Source organism: Nicotiana tomentosiformis, chromosome 5 (genome assembly GCF_000390325.3).
Source record: "Nicotiana tomentosiformis chromosome 5, ASM39032v3, whole genome shotgun sequence".
Lineage (NCBI taxonomy): Eukaryota > Viridiplantae > Streptophyta > Magnoliopsida > Solanales > Solanaceae > Nicotiana > Nicotiana tomentosiformis.
In genome coordinates, this window is record NC_090816.1 from 117,386,872 (window position 1) to 117,396,625 (window position 9,754).

The following is a 9,754-nucleotide window of genomic DNA, read 5'->3' on the forward strand; positions in this document are numbered from 1 at the left end:
ATATCGGGGTCGGAATCCAGTTTCGAATTTTCATAGATCAGTTATGTCATTTATGACTTGCATGCAAAATTTGAGGTCAATCGGACTTGATTTGATATGTTTCGGCGTCGTTTGTAGAAATTGGAAGTTTCAAATTAGACTTAAATCTATGTGTGATTCGTATTTTAGTACTATTGGATGTGATTTGAAAACTAGACTAAGTCCATATGATTTTTTATGACTTATTGGTATATTTTGTTGAGGTCCCGAGGGGTTCGGTTGAGTTTCGGATGGTTAACATATCAAAAATTTGGACTTGAACAACTGCTCGAATTTTCTAATATAGGATCTTTTTTTCCTTCTACGCGATCGCGTGAATGTGTCTGCGATCGCGTATAGTTAATTGGGGGCTGATGAGTTTTTATTCTACGCAATCGCGTGAAGAGGGATGTGATCGCGTAGCTCTGAGAAGTTGTGACTCGCGAACGCGTAGCTATGGTTGCGGTCGCGTATAGTAACGAGCCAGAAGCTAGGCCACGCACTTAATGCTTCGCGATCGCGTGAGAAGGCTTGCAGTCGCGTAGGCTTGCAGAGACTGTGCTTCGCGATCGCGTGAGATTTTCCGCGATCGCGTTGAGTTAAATTCGGGCAGTGTAAATTTGTGCTTCGCGATCGCGTATGAATGTTCGCGATCACGAAGAGTAAAAGCCTGGGTAGAGAGTTTAAGACTTTAAGTTCATTTTTAACGAATTGGAGCTCGTATTGAGGCAATTTTTGGGAGATTTTCAGAGAAAATATTGGGGTAAGTGTTCTTAACTCAATCTTGGTTAGATTACCCGAATCTATCACTGTTTTTAATATTTAATTGGTGAATCAAGTTGGAAAAAGTTGAAACCCCTCTTGGATAAATTTGAGGATTTGAGGGTCGAATTGTTATCGGAATTTAGTTATTTTGGTATGGTTAGACTCGTGGTTGGATGAACTTTCATATTTCGTAACTTTTGTCGGATTCCAATAAATGGGCCTCACGGGTGATTTCTGAGTTAATTTCGGATTTTATTGAAAAATATAGTATTTTCTTATGGATTGATTCTATAATTTTTGTTGATTGTATCGAATTAATTATGACTAGATTGGAGTCGACTGGAGTCAAAAAAATCGAGGAAAGGGCATACTACGTGATTAAATTAGAGCAAGTCGAGGTAAGTGACTTGTCTAATTTTGCGTGTAAGAAATTCTCCATAGGATTGATAATTGTAATGTGTGAAAAGTCGTGTAGTGTGTACATGGGCTAAATGTGAAAGATTATGTCTTTAAATTGTGTAGATCACTATTGTGCATTAATTAAATTATTTCATCTTGTTATATTATTCATCATTGATCTGAGTTATATACTTTAAATCTGCTTGACCTTTTCGTGCTAATTGGTTTACATGTTTAGTTGGAACTTGGTTTCTTTTATTTTGTGCATTATTTGAAGGTTGATTTTCTTTAAACTAAATATTGTTAATATGAAGTATTTGACATTTTTTAATTTGGTATTGAAGCAACGTATTAAAGATTTTAAAATATTATTTTGCTAAATTATTTATTCCTGAATATTTTTGTAAGATTTTCGTACTCATTGTGATGGAGTCGTGAGCTCTTTATTGTGGAAAAATATTATTGATGATTTATTTTGTCATGAGCCGTGAGCTCTTTATTGTGGGAAAATATTATTGATGATTTATTTTGGCATGAGAAGTGAGCTCTTTATTGTGGAAAAATATTGTTGTTGAATTATGTTGGCAAGTTAAATTATTTGCGCACTTGAGGTGCAAATTGTGATATTGATACGCATGCGGTGGTATAAGGTATGGGTATTGAAATGCATCCAGTGAGATAAGGGTGGCTTGATACGAGTGGCTAGTAGGGAGAACTACTAGAAGTCATGTAGTGTGATAAGGATGGCTAAAATGCGGGAGGCTATTTCGGAAAAAATATTTTCTTTAAAATAAATTGTGAAGGCTCACACGGTGAGATAAGAAAATAAGATATTGTGAATCTTTTTATGATTTGGGACTGCGAGGCGGTACCTCGGGAATGCCCTTGTTGATATTGATTTATGGCCGCAATTGCCTTTGATTATTGTTGTGATTTTCTTAAAGTTGGAGAGAATTCTGTTATGTTTTCCACTGATTATTAATTGCCATTATTTGGTGTAATTAAATGGAGACATACTACTTGACTCATTTCCATTGTAATTTTTATCTTATTATATTGTTAAATATTTTTTCATGCCATTATTTATTTTCCAGTAGGGCCTGACCTGACCTCGTCACTACTCTACCGAGGTTAGGCTTGGCACTTACTGGGTACCGCTGTGGTGTACTCATACTACGCTTCTGCACATCTTTTTGTGCAGATCCAGGTACATCTTATCAGACCAGGCATCAGTAAACTAGCTGTACAAGGAGGTTTCGAGGTATATCTACCAGCGTTCGCAGACTCCGGAGTCCCCTTCTATCTTACTATGTTATATTCCTTATTTACTTTAGACTCTGATGTATAGAGACATTGGGGATAAATTCTTAGAAGCTTGTGACTTATTTCTACCTGGTTTTGGGAGTTGTAATTATGTAAGGTTTCAGATTTATTTATTCAAAATTTCTATTTTATTCTGTATTGATAGGCTTACCTAGTCTTAGAGACTAGGTGCCATCACGACATCTTATGGAGGGAATTTGGAGTCGTGACAAATTACTTGTTGCCTTGTAATAGTTTTCATAATTTCAAGGCCCAAGGAAATAATAAATGCTTTATTATTTTTAAACTTAATATATAAATATATTTTTTACATATAAATTTATTCGGTACGGTTCGGTATTTTTCCGATTTATATTCATAAAATAAAAAACTTATCCTAATTATCGGTACGGTTATAGATTTATATAAAAATCTGTGGTTTATTAAAAGAAACCTAAAAATCGGTTCGTTAAGGTACGATTCGATCGACTTAGTCGATTTTTAAATATTCATTGACACCCATACCTGATGTGATAAAAATAATTTTAAAAGAAAAACCCAAGACAACTAGGTCTCGGGTCCAAGAGCCATCAAGTCTAGAACATGACACTTGCTAGTAGTTGTGGAGTTAGAAATTCAAAAATACAATACTACAACTAAGAGAGTCTGAAACCAAAATAATGAGTTTTTGGACTCAAAACACAAAAATAGGTAAAAAGAATACTTAGTGACCAAAATACATATAGTGCCCTTTTAAATGGCGTTGTACCTTAACGACCGTTTGCCCGTTAAGGTATAGCGCCCTTTAAAAGGGCATTATACGTGAATATGAAAAGACGGGTAAGTATAGCGTCGTTTATTAAGGCGCTATAGTATAACGCCGTTTATTAAGGCGTTATAGTATAGCGCCTTAATAAACTGTGATATACCTACATAATAAATCATCCCATTCCCCTCCCCCCCCAGCCATTAAAATTTGAAAAACAGTCGGTCCCCCAGTGTCGGGCCAAGGGTAAGGCTGCTAAAGCAGTTGCTTTGGGTCTCATAATTTTTGGGGCCCCAAAATTTTCTAATAGGCTATATATTAATTTATTTTTAGAAGAATATTTAGTGTTTTAAATGAGAAAATATAATTTTTCATAGTAAAAAAGTAGGATTAAATTATTGAACATAAATTGAGAAAAAAAGTCTTTTTTGGGAAGCACTCTCTGGACCATAAATTGAGAAAGGATTCGATTATTAATTCATAACTCAAAAAAGGTTAAAACCTTAATACAGTCCCACAGCGTATATATCTCAAGAGAAACTAAATGGATTAGATAAAATTATTAATAACTTTGCATATGAAAAACTAGAAATACAGAATTTAAATGAAATTATATATGAATTTTTCTTTTTATATATAAAAAAGGGCCCTCATTGAAATTTTGCTTTAGGCCTCCATATTTATTGAGCCGCCCATGATCCCCCCCCTCCCCCCCCCCCATTAACGACCAAAAAACTTCGAGTGGACCTCACCCTAGCTAAGGCGTTCTCTCATTGTGGGTTGCTCGTTTCGGCTCTAAATCGCCAAATCTTCAATAAAACCTTAAATCGAGGTATTCCAACTTAGTTTTTGTTGAAACTCATATAAAAATGCATATTACTTATTTTTAATGTGTTCTATGTTGTTTTGTGATTGTTTTACGATTTAACTATTTTGTTATTTTTATCCGAACTATGATATTAGTGTGCTAAAATTTTATTAAAACTAGAGAAATTATTATTAATTGTTAAAAAAATGTTAAAAAGTTACTTTTTACTGTGGTATATGTATTTTCGTGAATGTTTTATGATTAAATTTATTTGTTATTTTTATCTGGTTTAGATTATTTATTTGTTTAAAGACTAATAAAATAGATAAATTATTACTTTAGTTCCCTCTAATGGTATCTTGTGGCCTAATGTAGTGCTTATATTTGTAATGTAGTGCCCTTTTAGTGTAATAAAATGTAGTGTCCTTTAGCGTAGTATCCTTGTAGTTATTGAAATTAATCATTTAAGTATCTATTATACCCAAAAATACGTCAAAATAGATGATAATTCAAACACAAACTCTGTCCAATTCTAGTAAACGATAGTAAGAAAATAACATGAGAAAACAACAAAAATTCAGGATATCTTAGTGCTACTGGGCCTCAAATATCGAGCCCGGAACCCATATGTAAATATTTAATAATTAAATCTTATATCATTATGAAAATAAATTATTTAATTTTATTGTAGTAAAAAATAAGTGAGTCATAAATAAAAATATATAATAATAAATCTAACATATAAATTAATAAAACTACTAACATATAAATAATAAACTAACATTTAAAATAACAGACATGTTGAGTGATAAATGGAGAAAAATTTCTCATCATAAACACAAGAATTCAAAATATCTTGGTGCTACTAGGCCTCAAATATCGTGCATAGAACCCACATGTGAATATTTAATAATTAAATTTTGTATAATTATAAAAATTAATTATTTAATTTTATTATAGTAAAAAATAAGTGAGTCATAAATAAAAATATATAATAATAAAACTAATATATAAATTAATAAAACTACTAACATAAAAATAATAAACTAACATTTAAAATAACAGACATGTTGAGTGATAAATTGAGAAATATTTTTCATCACGAACACAAGAATTCAGGATATCTTGGTGCTACTGGGCAGAGCCCGGAACCCACATGTGAATATTTAATAATTAAATCTTGTATAATTATGAAAATTAATTATTTAATGTACAAACATATAAAATAATAAAACTAACATGTAAAATAATAAAACTAACATATTATCTATTATACCCAAAAATACGTCAAAATAGCTGATAGTTCAAACACAAACTCTGTCAAATTCTAGTCAACGATTGTAAGAAAATAACATGAGAAAATAACAAAAAATCAAGATATCTCGGTGCTACTGGGCCTCAAATATCGAGCCCGAAACCCATATGTGAATATTTAATAATTAAATCTTGTATAATTATGAAAATTAATTATTTAATTTACAAACAAACATATAAAATAATAAAACTAACATGTAAAATAATAAAACTAACATATTAAAGTAAAATAATGTAATTAATCTTGTTTAATTTACAGTAGACGACATGGAGGTTCCGCCTTTGCATCCTGGACCTGCCAGCCTGGAGCTACTGTTGTTACATAGCGATCATAGGTCGTCCCATATATGGGAGGGATAGTTAGTGACCCAGACATTCCCGGCCAGGAGAGTAGAAGATATATGGGGCTTTCTTAGGGACCGCGCTCTCCATCCCCGTATAGTCAGACGCCTCCAGGATACATGCTTTTATAGGATTGTGGAGATCGGCCGGATGTAGCTCGATTGGTCGTTGATCACGGCCCTGATAGAGAGGTGGTGACCGAAGACGCACACATTCCATTTGCCCATTGGCGAGGCCACCATCACGCTGCAGGACATGGAGGTCATGCATGGGCTGCTCGTTGATGGACACCCTGTTGCTCTACCGTATGCCATGAGAGAGCAGACAAGTTTGCAGTACTTGGACATGCTGCAGTAGCTCACTGTTTTACAGCCACCGGAGGAGGTTGCACTGGTTGGGGCCAGTCGTCTGCAGTTGACGACTGTCCGACAACATTTGGAGGCACTACACCCTGACATCACAGACGATACATTGTAGCTTCATATTCACCAGTACACGAGGTTGTTGTTACTCCTTATGTTTGGAGGGGTTTTGTTCCCAAACACTTCGGGGAACCTAGTAAGCTTGAGATTTCTTCATCATCTTGAGCGGCTAGATGATTTACCCCAGTACAACTAGGGTGTTATTGTTCTCGGCTACTTATACAGGCTGATGTGTCGGGTGAGCATGGGCACCCAACGAGACGTTGCTGGATTTTTGCCGTTGCTACAGGTGAAAACATATTCGAATACTCTATTCATTATAACATACCCAGTAAAAATATACCGTAAATTTTACGTCCACTTTGTATGTTAGGTTTGGGCCTGAGAGTGGTTCCTGCAGTTGCAGCCACCTCTACCACCATTAGCTACGGGTACACCACCTCTGTTTCTCCCTCTAGCTAGGAGGTGGGTTGATATGAGGGGATATAGACGAGAGTACGAGGCTCGACATAATCTCCTCTTATGTAGGGATTTGTTAGATTTGCTGGAGGGCGCACAAGTAAATGTATACCTAAGTTTACTTGGCCTGGCTTCATATGTGTTGTGTATACTCACGTTTTCTATTGTTACTTAATAGTTCATTTGGAGGCCATACAACGACAAGCTAATAGCTGGCTTGACCGATTATTGCTCGGCCGACCGAATTATGTAAAGCTCTTTCGGGTCGTTGATGTGCCTTGATATTGTGGAGCATCATGCCACCGAGCGAGTACTTCGCTAGTTTGGTCGCCCGCAGTTTGTACCGCCACCGCCCGCCCGGCATATCACACATTACCAGCATGATGATCGTTCTAGGGTGGACCATACATATATGGCATGGATAGAGGCGCAAATCTATACTTGAGACCAACGACATGATCTGATTCCCCCCCTCCACCTGACTGAAAAAAGACTAAGCATGATTATAACGTTAACCTAGCATTCCGTAATTTATATTTTACATGTTGTGTAGGCTATTGGCCTATATCTATCCCACTAGCTGGGACTGCAGATGCAACAATATACCGGCGAGGGAGCAGCCGCTTTGCACGAGTATGGCAGACATGTTACCGATCTGGCTTCCCGGACGTTGAGGCGCGCCCGAGATGATGAGCGATTAGGATACGAGGCTGAGTATGTAGCGCCAGAGCAGTACCATCATGGGCCACCAGTGGGGCCGGAACATGGTCGATGTGGCAGGAATGCCCCACGAGGTAGGGGTGTCCCACGAGGTTATGGGGGTCGCCGAGGAGGTGGTCCCTAGCTAGGGGGCGTTGAGGCACATGTTGAGGATGTTGGAGTTGATCAGCCAGGTGACCTCCATGATCCAGACCACTCTCACAGCAGCATACCGTCATTCAGCCTTTAGCTTCAGCTCACTCCAGGGACTTCGCATGTGACCCCGTCATCTCCATTGTTGATCACGGGCACGAGCATTACGTGAGAGGATTGGGATCAATATTTTCCTGATCTTCCCGGCCCATCGACCGTTGCTGATGATCGGTCGACACGAGATGTGGATAGTGGGCGCCCGCTGAGTTATGGCTCATTTTCGAGGGATGCTGGGGATCTTTCACATGCGCAAGTATGTTTGTATTACTATTACATTTAAATTTGTTTTTATCTCATTGATTAGCCATAAATATCTTTATGTTTTTTTTATTAAGGCTTCATCATCGCCCGTCACGGAGGCCACTTTGTGCGATACTGACCTGGCTTATCATCGATTATGCGCACATTCACCCTCACTGCCATTTCTACAATTACCCCATCAACGCCACCACAAATTTTGCAAACGTAAAATCACTCACTTACATCTGAAGTCTGATTTGATGCATTATGGTCACATAGGCGGTTATATAACTAGAGAAGTTAAGAAGTTCTAATTAAGACAAGTAAAAATTTTATGGAATAAATAAAAAGCAACGGATTCATACCAACTAATAAGGACTGGGTAAGCTTAAGTCACATCCCAACAAAGGGGAACAAGGAATAAGTGCGAGAATTCTACGCTAATGCCCTTCAGATGGTAAGACAATTTAAATTATATTCAGGAGTCGACGAGATGGTAAGGCAATTTAAATTTTTATGACTTAACACGTACATTACAAATATATATTTTCATACACTGAAATATCTTATTATTCTGTAGGTTACTGCTGGACAGACTTTCCTTTCTATCGAGCATGCCAGCTCTACTGACGATCATGCTGCAACGCATCCTCCGATAAAGAGGTGACGTGATGAGGATGATCCTGATAGCGTAGCCGGGCGAGATGGGATGCGCCTCAGGCCAACGGCTGCATTAAGGCATACTGGATGTGGGATGCATTGATTTTTTTTTGTATTTTATCTACATATGACATTCAGTAAATAATTGAAATAATATTTATTATTTACATTATATGCGTATTATGTTTTTATTTCTCCGGTTCTTCGTTATTTTAATACTACAACACAAACACAAATATAGCAACTTAACATAATTTAAATTTAGTACAACTAATAAAAATACATGACACGAAATACATAAAGATAAAATACTACACTCAACACATACATGTGTTTGTTTAGTCATTACCGCCTATTATTCTCTGCTCCAACCACTTAAATTTCTCTTCCATTTTATTTTTTTCTTCTTCCGCCTCTTTTATTTTCTCCTGCAATGCCGCAATTTCTCGTTGCATTTCAGAGATCTGGCGTTGGTATTCAACGTTCATATTCCAAACACACTGCAAAATTGATTTGTAGTATTCTTGGTTAATGGGTTCATCATACCATTCCTAAAAAATACAATGATTTCTGTCATTGCCTCCAAACCTGTATAGACACATCAGTATTTGTGCCCAACATTACCATCAGACCAATATGCCTTCATAATCGCACGTTTGCCACAATAGCACCTTGGTTGGTCATTGCGTCTAGACATTTGTTAATGCAAGAAAAATAAAAAATGTATGGAAAGTTTTGCTATTTGTTTTGGTTAAGTGCGGGTAATAACTAAATTGTGCTAGTTATGTATAGGCAAGAGAACACACATAACATAGTATTTAACTGCTCTATGCTTCGCGTGTTAAAGATTTTTTTAGGTACAATATAACTTTTCCAGAAGATAGCTTTTGCAGGCGAGCAGCCTTTTCAGGTTGACATGACAACATACATAACGTAGTATTTAACCGCGCTATGCTTCGCATGTTAAAGATTCTTTCGGGTACAATACAACTTTTACAGAAGATAGCTTTTGCAGGCGAGCAAATTTTTCAGGTCGACATGACAACACACATAACGTAGTATTTAACCGCGCTATGCTTCGCGTGTTAAAGATTCTTTCGGGTACAATACAACTTTTCTAGAAGATAGCTTTTGCAGGCGAGCAGCTTTTTTAGGTCGACATGACAACACACATAACGTAGTATTTAACCGCGCTATGCTTCGCGTGTTAAAGATTCTTTCGGGTACAATACAGCTTTTCCACAAGATAGCTTTTGCAGGCGAGCAACTTTTTCAGGTCGACAAGACAATTGTTTAAAAAAAAGAAGGGTTTATGTTAGATTGTTGTACTGAAGTATTAATGTTAAA